Genomic DNA, 9479 nt, shown 5'->3' with positions numbered 1-9479 from the left:
TCCAGAACCATTACTTTTGTTCTCTAGCCTTTAAAACTATGGCTCAATCTCTATTGTTATGTGCAATGAAGCTTCATTTAGGATTTGTATTTCCTGTGAACAAAAATAATTAAACTTTGCACAAAGAAAACAAATAATTAAGAAGAAAAAGGTTTTAAAGAGCAACCAAAACATTTTTATTTGGCATTTTTTCTAGTTGGTGATAAGCCTGACTGTCTCTCTCCCCCACCCATGCAAACACTGAGCTTTGTTTCTGTAGATCACAAATGGCATGATTTTGCATTTCTGCTTGCTGCTTTGGGTGAAGTAGAGCAGTGGGGCTTTGCAGAGAGGGACAGCTGGGTGAAATGTTTCTTGCTTTCTTGATTCTTTCTTTCTGTTTCAAAGTGAGTTGTACTAATCCTTGTGGGAAGAACGAAAATGGTGGTTTTGCACAAACATTCTCAGCGACTATTCTTTACTTTGGCAATCTTGGAATTTCCCTGAAGGCTTTTGTTGCTTGCAAGTTCCCTGATACATTTTTTTCCTTCAGTTTATTTCCTAAGTCTCTGAGCCCCAACCAAACTTGGTCGCTGCCTTCCAGTAATATAGTGGAAAACTAACCTTTGACCCATCCAGACCCTTTGGAACACCAGGACTGCAATAAACTACAAAAAGATGTGGAGGTATGGCTGCTGCTTGCCTCTGGTAGATGGATTTTATCAAAAAAGGTAGTGCTGATTTGTATCACTCAGCCACACTAAGGTTATACAAAGAGCAGCAAAGCCCCAGGAGCATAACAGCCGGTCTACTCTAAACCTCAGACCTTTATCTCTCACAGCCAGCTTCCTTCCCACACCACAAGCACCACGTGTTATTTTACACTGAGGCAACACTCAGCAACTGGGGTCTATGTGCCCAAAGAATGGAACAGGAAAAGGAGGATGACAAAACATAAGATGGGTGGGCAGCGCAAGGATTATCATGGAGCAATACTCTCACAAACCAGTGCCAATCTACTCCCTGCCACAGTATGTGAGCTTTGGAGAGCTCAAGAGGGGCTTTTCATCAGTAGTTTTTTGTTTGGTCCCAAGGTGTTGTCTTTACCTCTGGGTGATGAGAAGTGAATTTGACTAACAACTACTGAATGAGGTGAGAGAAAGCTGAAGGAATCAGAGGGTGATAGCACCTGCTCCAGTCTGCCGGAAGGCACCCATGACTAAAACCAGGGTCCCCCCAGTCCCAGGGGACAATCTCTATTGCACGCAGATATATATGTGTTGCTGGCAGCAGCCCCTCTAAAGTTCCATTACTACACAGTCACATCACCCCACGTATGAATTGAAATTTGTTGAACCCCACAAATAACTAGGGAAACTATTTCACCCTTTTATGCATTCTCTGTAACTCATCTCTATAGGGGGGAGAGAGGTGCATATTGGAGTTCAGCAGAGTGGGACCTTCTAAAGCCTTTGGCAAGGGATAAATCCCTGACTTCATAAGCCTGGAGAACAAAGAGAAAACAAAGGAAAATCTAAAGCCCATGGGTAAAGTTTCGTCTGAGTAAGAGTGTGCTGGTATTTACTATTAATCACCAACAAACAGGACAGATAGTTGGTCATTGAGGTTTTCATGATCAATATGTTGCAAGAATCAGAATAGTATTTTTTACTCTTCACTTCCCTGATATACAGCATAAAATGATAAACTGTCTATAAAGATGAGATGGGGTAGGCAAAAAAAACCCTAAACCACCAGAGACAGCTGCACAGATCAGCAGCTGTGACACACACAGGAAATTTGGATGGAAAGAACCATTAGTGCATTGAGACCATCTCCTTGTCTGTTAGCAGGGCCAGCCCCTTTTAGCAGACTTTGAAAAGGCAGCTCCTCCATGACACATGTGAGTGGCTTCAAGATTTTGTTCTTCCTAAATAGACTCTCAGGCAAAAGGCCTTTACAGATATCAGCCTCTGCCTCACCTTTTCTAATTTGAACTTGCCTCCATCCTGCAACAGAAACAGGCCTATCCTTTGTATTTGAATGACCTGTCAAGCTTCCATTTTGCTCAGTGTTATCCAGGTAATGACTGTTCCTATGTTGTTCTACAGCAGTTTCAATTGCATGACAAAACCCATCCTAGGTTAGGCATATGATGTCTAGGAATAGCTGGTTTGCAGCCCTTTCATTGAGGGATGGATGTGTGTCTTAATTGTTAGAGGAAATTAATAGCATGTACATGTCTCTTGGCCAAAATGCACATCTCGCATCAAGCCTCAAATGCTACAGTTTTGCTTTGTAGACCATCTGCTTATTCTCTCAGTCCCTTAGGAATGGAGAGTATTAAACAGTTGATAAACACGAGCTCAAATTTCAGAGACTTTTTGACAAGTCTGTACTTGGGCCATCCTGATTTCCTGCTCATAATATGATTGATTGCAAATTAATTTTGAGAGAAAAATCCAAAGTAAATATTGCACGTGTAACTGGATAAATTACATGGCAACTCAGAGGGGAAAAATATTCAATCCAAATTTTAAGCCTTTTATTTTACGCTATTATAAACCACCAAAGATACACAGGGGATGTTTTGTGAAGAGCTGCAGCTGGAAAACAACTAAATGCACTGGCAAAATCAGAGGTCTGAGGACTTGAGTGGCTCTTAAGCCCAGTCTGTTGTCTTCTCCATATTGTTAGACATAGAAACCATGTGTTTTCTGTCAAAGTCTCACAGCAAACCATGTGGAAAACAAAGAGCTATAAATAACTCCTCCCCAAAATGAAAGACAATTAATCTGCTGCTTCGTCTTTACCCATCTTTGTATTAAAGCCAGATGATGTGGCCATCACTGTGCTCTTTCCCTGACCACCTCTGCTACTACTTTGGTGCTCTTTTTCAGTCTTCAAATACTTGCAGAAATGTCACTTTAGCTAACAGTAACCTCTGAATTACATTCCTGAAAAGGCAGATTTCATGAAAGAAAATGAAATAGCAAATGCTGACACAGGACAACATGCTCCACTGTTTAGGGTCTGGTTTGTAATATAGGATATCGAGTTAATTTTCTGACTCCTTGACTCATTATCTGACCACTTGCACGGTCTATGCCTTTATTTTCCCTCTTGGTCAACCCAGGCACATGTTTAGTGCCTTATTTGAAGTAAAACACCGTGTCTAAAAAGTAAGTGTTTTGAGGTCTGTCAATTAAAAATAAAAAAAGCAGCACTACCAGCACTAAATGGTCTTACCAAAATGAAAAGTCAGCTGAAACTGTGCTACAGACCTTAAAATCCATGGAAGTCCAGGAAACAAAAAGTCCAGTGGAAGACTTCATCCCTCTCTCCTTGCTGCCATTTACCCTTTCTCAGGTATGGAGTATAAATCACCCATTTGGTCTTGAATCTGCCTGACATTTAATAGAAATGCAGTGGCAAAAGTGGTGTAAACTTCACCTAGCTAATGATTGCAAAGGGATTGCAGCTCAACAGCCAGTGATATTTCAGCACAGTTCTATAAACATTTGTATAACAGTGGTACAACAGGATGTTTTCTCAATAGAATTGGGATGGATATGTTTGAAACTATGAAACACATGATAGGGAAGTTTATGCAGAGTTTTATGGTCTGTTTTTAACTAGACACTTAGTAATGACTATGCAAGTATTTTTAATTTTGTCCTGTTTTAGTGGGTTATAAGCCAAACAATGGCAGCTGAATTGAGCAAGAAAGATGATTTCATTTGCTGTCGAAAAAAAATTTTTTTCACATGACCTAAGTCACACAGTTAATGTAATTCAGTAGCATATTTTTTGATTTATCTTCTTTTCTCTCCAGTAATTTCTTTTATAGGTTCTGCAATTCACATTTTGCATTTGATTTCCAACTAAGTTACAATAATTTTTCTTGCACAGGTATAATTTCAGCCAGATACTGTTCTCACCTACTTCTACAATAATAGGAACAATAACAATTTTGTAATGCCTTAAAAGTCAGTGATTTGTGTTAGCTACATAATGTCATAATTCCAGGCTAGTTTGTTATTTTGAATTCATTATGCATTTTAATAATCTTAGGGTGAGTCATAGTTAATGGGGAAGACTCAGCAAATGAAGAACTGAAATTTCTATTGCTTTTCCATATTTTCTTTTAGAGTACATCTTTGTCTGTTTGTTAGTTGGTTGGAAAATAAGAATTTGGAAGACAACAGCAGAGTAATAGGATTCTGATGAAAGAAATTACAACTTTCTTTTCATTTGTGAATTAAATTCATTAATTTGTGAATTTTCCTAGATTTTTCTAACTGATGTTGTAGTTTTAAATTGAATTTCTGCAAGACATCAATAGGTATTTCATCCTGGTACATTTTTTGTATAGTAAAAGTTTGAAAGTTTCCCTTAAATACTTTGACAAAACTGTGCGGGTCCTGTGTATTACTTTAAAGTAGAAAAGTTAAATCTTACTGGGCTATGAAAATATGTCTTTGAAAAGTATTTATCTGCACATAAAACTTTTAAATGCTTATGACTTAATACACAGAAAATTTTGATCATCATGAAATTTTTGGACAGTTTACTAATGATCTCTTCCTTTTCTTATGTTTTGCCAGGCCTCTCAGGCTTCCCCTTTGACATAACTTACTCTTGTTCCCTGGCTATTTTTAATGTTTTGGTAACTTCTTGTCTTTGGTCATCAGTGTCTAAAGCTACCAATACATCCTGTTCCATGCACCTCTTTCCAGACACGGCATCGTTTGTCTCCTCCACACCATGTTCTTGGGAACTCTGTTACAATGCTAAAAAGGCAAACCATAGTTCAGCTCCATCTACAGGCTTGTAAATAAATCTTGTTGCAACTAAGTACCCTAACAAAATATTTTTGTAGTCCAACTAAGCCCTCTGTGTGGGAGGTCAGCTTTTCAAACGCACAGTGGTTCATTTGAGAAACTCCCTTGGGGCTCTGACCTTGTAAGCAAATCTCTTAGAAACTGGTACCAAATGGCTTTTCATGGTGAGCTGTACAGACAGTGTCTGCTCAGCAAGGCTATCTTTTCACAGGCTAGAATCCAATCTTGGTTGTGTCTGTACATGGATTTTATCCCACCCAAAGGAGGAGAACTCAGAGTGCTTCATCTCAAGTGCCAGTGCAGGAGGAGCTAGGACAAAAATCAGTGACTCCATTTTGACACAGGCAGGAAACAATGAGAGGGAGGGGGCCTTGTTTCCACAACATAAATAACATTTTTGTGACTCCCCTATCATGATTCAGCAGCTCTGATGTCAATTTACAGTAACAAAGGAGACGGGAGATGGTCTATGCGGGAAGGGGTGTTGACAAAAGCATCTTGTACAACTTCCTCTGGGCTCCTCAGCTGTGTTATCAGGGGTGGGCAGCTGTGTAGGACAAGCCCAGCATTAGGGGAGCAAAGCCCCAGACTGCTGAGAAGAGGCCTGTGGTATTAGCAAGAAATGAGGGTGGTAGATAAACTTTCAAACTCAGGATCTGTGATCTTTGTGGGGCCATTGGCTCTGCCGACCAGCAGATGTATTTCCATGGTGTAAATAAATGCCTGACCTGGGAAAAAACCACAGTGTTCAGAGCATAGCCCATTTCTGATAGTGCAAAATTGGTGATGCTCAGAAACATGGGATGAGCCTAAAAATGTCATGGCCAGTTAAAACACTTTTAGATACTTGAAATATTAATTTCGGGTTCTTAATTTTGCATTCTTTTTTTTTAAATTTTGTCAGTTTCATGTTTCAAAATTTTTCAAGCTGCCTAATTAAAACTTCTGAAACAAAGAGAGACTGAGATTCCATGGGACCTCTTGCTATGCCAAGAGATTTGGCTTCTGAGAACACAAAACAAAGATGAAAAACAAAACACCTAGTATGAAGTTGTGGGTTGAAAAGGGATTTAGCAGTATTGTGTCTCATAACTCTCCTCAGCTATCTTTATCACTATTGTACCTGATATCACCTCTATCCAACTAAGACCTGTTTTACAGACCTTATTTTTGAGATGCTATGCCTTCATGCCAATTTTCTCCTCCTAAGGTTTACTTTGTGTTGGACTCTCACAATCTTTCTTGCCCCAAGGTGCTTGTTTCCTTCTTCTATCAGACCTGTTGATTCCTTGCTAAATTGACTCATGCTTAGACATTTCTATCATTGATCCTAGCACCAGGAAAACATTGCTGTGTACTGGATTTCTCATCTTGATGTTGCATGTGGATTGTTCTGTTTAACCAAAACATCAAATTTCTTCAGATTACTGGGTAACATGTTCTTACAGATGTTAGTTGTGATTCAGTGACAATTCCCTTTGCTATTATTCTTCTGAATCCTGCTCCATAATGTCTGCCACTAAGTTTCAGTCTTGCCTGTGACACTCCCACTATTACTTCAGTCTGGGCTTCTTTGTCAACCAGAAAAGAAAAAAAAAAAAGGGCTTCCCCCACCTACTTTGAGTGCCTCGGATGAACTTAGCTATCAATTGCACTTTTTTTAGTGCCAGCTTTATACAACTTCTGTCACCTTAGACAAACAGAAATGGAAAAACCCTGATCTCACAGTTTTCTTCTGTCTTTGAGAACTTAATTTCATAATGCAGGATGTCAGACTGAAACACAGCAGGAGATGTTCTCCTTGGTCTTCTTACAGAGCTACTCATACCAGTCTGCAAACCTGAGTAGTTCTGTGTTTTACCCAAATGGAGACAGCATAGATTCATCAAGAGTCTGGAAGGACACTGTAAACCCCTGACCTCTACACTGTTGTGACTTCCTCAGTAGAAGAAAATTGGTCTAGGCTGCAATAACTGCACTTAAATTTTGAGTGGTCAGTGCTAATAATGGATCCTCTTGAATTTAAGAAGCTGGGAAATGTTATTCTGTCTCTGCTAGCTTGAGGTAGGCATTGTTCTGAACCATAGTAGTAGCTTTGGAGATCCTTCATTACAACCAACCCCTTCATTACAGAGGCCTGATACTTAAACCTTCTCTTCACACCAAGCCTTACAACCACTGCTCTTAAAGCTCTGCCAAGTGATGGCTCCTCCACTTACAGTCAGGAGCTCTGAGTGTCAGCACAGGCCTCACTACTCGCAGTAGCTGAGAGTGTGAATCTTGGCACCAGCGTGCAGAACACGGCCCTCCCTAGGGAGGGATGTAGATCACATGCTGTGCAGAGCCTGGAAGTGTGAATGTTGCTTATGAAGTATGTGTGTGCCTGCAGCACTGATACTGAAACGTGCATATGCAACTGCAGCCTGTCCTCTGCCAGCTGAAGGGCAGGAACCAGAGCTGGCTCTCTACCCTGGAGACATGAAGCTGTGCTAGGTCATAGAAATCAGGTTTTTCATTACTGAGCACTGAAAAACATAAGGAAACCTTCTTTCATGGTCAGAACCCAGCATTAACTACATTTAGAGCTAAGACAAAGATGACTCTGTATCAAACACAAAACACATACCCAGTTTGGTGGGATAGTATTGTGACCTCGCTATTTAACTCTGAAACTCTAGTGAGGAACAAACACATGCTAGTCTTCTGCTAGAGGTTAAGATTCTGCTAGACCTTCCAGCACTGCTTGTTTTCCATGATTTCCCTTATATTTCTTGCTTACACTTGTCAAGATCAGGTAAATCGGCATGAATCTCCATTCTAACTTTTGAAAATTGTCTATTGTTCATATTTTCTCATCTGCCACATCTTTCTCATCGGCCAAATTTCACTCATCTGCCCTAACCTGCTTTCTGGCTTTCTCTTTCCCAGACCAAGCCCATCTTTTTTCTTCTTCCTCCAGAATGGCACTGAGTTCTGCCCAGATTAAACAGCACTGACCAGGCAGCTCAATTAGTCCTTACAAACACCAGTAAAGGGTAGTCAGACTGAGCTCCCAGCTGGAAGTTGTGTGTCTGTGCATGGAATCAGGCATAAAAGGAGTCACTGAAGCGAGTGGACAAACTTGAGGCGCACACAGAGTTAATATGCTGACAGAAATACTGAGCTTTACATCTGAAAACCCAAATACAAAAATAATATGATGAGTAAGGCTAAAATTCCCTGTTCTGAGCTTCCATGGGGCCAGCTCCCCTCCCCACCCCCCTTCAGGGCTCAGCAGTCACTTCTCCTTTTCTGCCGTGCCTTGCAGAAATGTCTCCTGGGATGAGTCAGAGCAGGACTTCCAGGCAACAGTGTTACTGCCTTTGGCCCCACCAAACAGTGGGCAAAAATGCCTCTGCTGGGGCCTCACAGCTCCTTTCACGTACTTTGAGGGCTCCCTCTGATTCACTTAACCCTCGATACTGTTTGTTTTCTGAATCAGAGGATCATAGAAAACATTAGGTTCATATCGAGTCCTCCACATGCAGGCCTTCCAGAGATGTTTTGATGTGGTCTCTCCAGAGATTTTGCTGGGACTCTGGTACATTTTCTCTGTAGCAAGTGCAGTTTCAGGGCAGTGCTCAGGCCCCACCCTTTTACAAAAGTGAGCTTCTTACTGTACCACAAGAAAAAGTATGTTTTAGAAGGTCCTGAGGACCGAGTATAGAGAGTACTATTAGGTGTGAGGAAGCATGAATTTACTAAGCCACTCTGACCCCTTTATTAGCAAGTTTTGTGGTGGAAATTTAGCTGTCAAAATGTCTTTCTGGGGAAGGCGCAGACTCCCCTCCAGTGGCCAGGGAGCCAGCCTCCTCTGCAGGGCCCCGTCCCTCAGCCAGAGCAGAAGCCTGCCACGCTTTCTGAGACACTCGAGGCTGTGCCTGGCTAAAGGAAAGCCTCCCATGGCGCCGGAGTGACCGGGGGAAGGTGACACCATCCCTGAGCTCGGGCTGTTCGTGTCCTGCCAGCACAACGCGGCGCGTTCGCGGGTACAGGCCACCGGCGCTGCCGCCCCGCGCCCGCCGGACACTGCCGGGGCCGGTGCCGCGCCCAGGGCCAACCGCGGCGCCGGGCAGGTGCCCTGAGCTCCGCGCGGCGTTCAGGTGCCTCACACAGCTGCAGCTGCTCGTGTCCCACAGACGGGCTCCCACCCACCGGGCCACACCCGCTTCCCTGTGGGCGGGTTTCCCCGCTCCCTCCGAGGCCGCTCCGGGCCCGGCCCGCGCCTCCCGGCGGTGCCGTTGGGCGGGCGGGCAGCGCCGCCGCGCGGGGCCCCCGCGCCACTGCAGCCGCGGGGCTCGGTGCGCTCCCGGGCTGCGGGCAGCACTCCCGGGAACCGGCCGGGACAGCGGGAAAAACTGATTCTCCGCCCTTCCTTTTATAGCTATTAACCTTTTTGGGTTTTTTTCAGCCGAAATACTGTAAACGGATTTTTCATATGGGTGACGCAGCTAATAATATACTCCTTTATCAATTAATGTAGAACTTTAAAAGATAATAATAATAATAATAATAATAATAATAATAATAATAATAATAATAATAATAATAAATGCGTATGTAGCACTTGTCATTAATGACTAATACTTTTGAGTGACTTAATTTTTCAGTAACCAA

The sequence above is a fragment of the Ammospiza caudacuta genome, chromosome 6 (assembly GCF_027887145.1).
Source record: "Ammospiza caudacuta isolate bAmmCau1 chromosome 6, bAmmCau1.pri, whole genome shotgun sequence".
NCBI classification, from domain to species: Eukaryota; Metazoa; Chordata; class Aves; order Passeriformes; family Passerellidae; genus Ammospiza; species Ammospiza caudacuta.
Note: the sequence above shows the minus strand (reverse complement) of the source record.